Source organism: Pelmatolapia mariae, linkage group LG6, assembly GCF_036321145.2.
Source record: "Pelmatolapia mariae isolate MD_Pm_ZW linkage group LG6, Pm_UMD_F_2, whole genome shotgun sequence".
Taxonomy (NCBI): domain Eukaryota; kingdom Metazoa; phylum Chordata; class Actinopteri; order Cichliformes; family Cichlidae; genus Pelmatolapia; species Pelmatolapia mariae.
Genome location: NC_086232.1, coordinates 37,961,805 through 37,964,736, shown reverse-complemented (window position 1 = coordinate 37,964,736; position 2,932 = coordinate 37,961,805). Strand labels below are relative to the sequence as shown.

General features: G+C 36.1%; 1 long non-coding RNA gene across 2 annotated transcripts; it reads right to left on the bottom strand.

The window, feature by feature from the left end:
• Nucleotides 1–224: 224 nt before the first annotated feature.
• On the bottom strand, nucleotides 225–2,270 carry LOC134628744 (uncharacterized). 2 transcript variants are annotated; one of them, XR_010094007.1, is made up of 4 exons: nucleotides 2,252–2,270; nucleotides 1,361–1,409; nucleotides 1,130–1,192; nucleotides 225–730 (listed from the first exon to the last, which is right to left on the bottom strand). It is a non-coding gene; the product is annotated as an uncharacterized LOC134628744 (long non-coding RNA). The 2 variants fall into 2 exon arrangements; XR_010094006.1 differs by lacking the exon at nucleotides 2,252–2,270 and having other exon boundaries at nucleotides 1,361–1,621.
• Nucleotides 2,271–2,932: the final 662 nt, after the last annotated feature.

Here is a 2,932-nt window from a genome sequence, read left to right as displayed (position 1 = left end):
CTCGTTGCCTCAAAAAAACTAAGTAAAGCTTACTTAGGATGACTGTTAGGACAACTTATACATTGCAAGTCTGCAGTATTAAGAATAACTTGATATTTCTGACTTTCTGACAATACTAATTGTTTACCTACTGACAAACATTTCAAGTTCAACTAAATGAAAAAACAATTTGTGGTACCATGAATATCATTAAAAATAATTAACAACACTTTTGTAATGATGTTAAAATGAGCACAACTTTTATTTTCAAACACAACAAAGTACAACAGCCAACATACTGGACACTGTTCTGCTGAATAAAAATGATATTGCCATCACTGTTATAATCTTACAACGAAACAAAGTCTTAGATGTAATTATTCTGAAAATAAGTTTAGGCCTACCACAAGTTTGTTTTGTACTTACACTATTTATATAATCAACATAAAATATTTATTGTTCTGTCACAAGTGCAGTCTCTAATTTAAACAACACATTCGTTTTTCATTCCAACACAGGAGCTGGAATGTTGTAATATTTTAAGGATGGCTTGTTTCCAGTCCAGGTATTACTGCCTGAATGACTATCATGGATCGAGGTGATCCAAATGTAAGTGCAGAAGAAAGTCTTTAACTTCCCTTAAGTACAGTCGCAGTGGATGTGGGTTGGAGATGCAATGAGCTTGAACCTGCAGGCGACCATCTTCACTGACCACACCATCTGTGACGGGGGACTCATCTCTCCTGGTGTCCTGCAAGCAAACAATCATATTTTTTGGAACATGAACTTAATTGCTTTCTTAAAACATTTTTTCTGCATTTGGTATAAAACAGACTCCAATTTAGACAATCTCAGGCTCCCTCCCCGCCGGAGAGGTGACATTCAATGTCCCAAATTGTCAGTCTGGATAGCCGTGACCACCACGCAACACACAATATTGTCATGAAAGAATAATTTTAAAAAGGGCTATGCAAACATGGGCAATAACTTTCATTCTAATGATGTGCAAAATGATTTTGGGCACAAAACAAATTTTGCTGTTAGAAAACTTGCAGACTTCACTATATACAGTGTAGACCCTCTAAACTAAGTTTGGGGGATGTGATCTTTCAAGAAGTGCAGACCAAACTGTTGTTGTTTGTTTACTTACACAGCATGTCTTGCAGAATTAACTGGAGTCACAGCAACAGCACAGTGCAGTCATATCTCAAGTCTAATAACAGAAGACAGGAAAAGATCAGTAAAGAAACAACTTCCCCAAACCAAAGCACAAATAAAACAATAAGTAAGACAGGCTGATCTAAAGTATGATTAAAGTTCAGCCTGATTAATATAAATGTCACTGACAGTTGCTAATATATTGGAAAACCAAAATACTTACCACTGAGTTGATGTCTTTCTGTCCAACAACAGGAGTGCTGGTCCCGAGCCTCAAAGACAGTAAGAAGCAAGCAGAGGGAGAAAAAACAGAACATTTTTCAGAAACTGATTTGATCCTTAATGGCTGTGCAATCATTGTAACATAGAGTTCGCTTATGTTGTTAAATAAAGGCTAGATTTGACATTAATAGATGCCACAGATGTTCTAAAGCTGCCACAAAGCATGAAAAAATAGACGTCTCCGAAAACGTCGGAGCATTTTTGCAAATATGTGATGTCTTGATAAATCGAGCAGATATTTGAAATTCACACAGCTACATTCTTGCCTGAAAATATCTTAAAAGTTTATTTTGTGACCCAGAAAAAGTAATACGTTTTTCAGCAGTGCTCCTCCGCCATTGCCGCGCTTACAAGTACGCACAGGCTCCGACAACCGTGGCCGACAAATGCGATCCTCTTTTTCACCAGACCCTTTCTGGGTCACAAAATAACCTTTTAAGATATTTTCAGGCGAGAATGTAGCTGTATAATGCTCAAATATCTACTTAATTTATCAAAATATCACATATTTGCAAAAGTGCTTCCACGTTTTCGGAGAGCTCCGTTATCCACCCCCCACACCCACACCCACCCCACCCCTAACGGCTGCACCTCCCAAAGAATTTTGTCTGGGCTCTTATCTCACTTATTTATTTCAAACAATCAACAAAAAAATTCACCGACGTAGTTTTATGTAAGGTTTTTAAGGCTGTGGTGTTAATTTTTAAGTAACATGAGCCCAGCGGCAGCAGCAACGCTAGGCTAACACTAACTAGCTAGCAAGATTATAAACCTGGTGCTAAACTAAGAGAAGCCACAAAATCAGTTTGAATAAGAGTAAACATTTACTCACCAAGTCAGTAAAGATCCACAGCAATGACAACAATAATATCTCCAGGTTTGCTCAATATATTCCATAACAAATGCTGGCGCCATGAACATGCGGACTGATCCGGGAGGGAGGAGAACGGCAGTCACGTGGCATTTTCAAAACACATCTTTCATCCTTCCGCCCTGAGAAGCAAAACTTCCAGCTTACTTAGTTTTTCTAAATTAGGACAACTCAAATTAATCGAGTTTATCAGCATTTTTGCATAAAAAGTACTGGTAACTTATTTAAATTGAGTTCTAATAACAAATTGATAAAAATTGAGTTCAGCCTATTTAATATTTTTAATTAAACACAATATTACATTTTACAGTGTAGAAACCTAAACTACTTGGCATGGATAATTGCAAGTAGGATATATGTAAAAAAGTTAGTTAGTGTAACTCAACTAATGTAATTTCTCAACTTAATATTACCAGAAATTTTGAATTAATATTAGGTTGCATAAACTTAATTATGCTTTTGGAGGTCAAAGTAAATCATGTTGGTTTGTTAAACCAGTTGAATTAGCCAAACCTAAAAATTACTTGCTGGATTTACTTAATAATATGCAAAATTTGTAACTTAAAAAGCTGAGTGGAAATTGTTGCCTCAATTTTTTAAGTTGAACCAACAAAATATTTTTTAGAGTGTTCATTGAGTTAC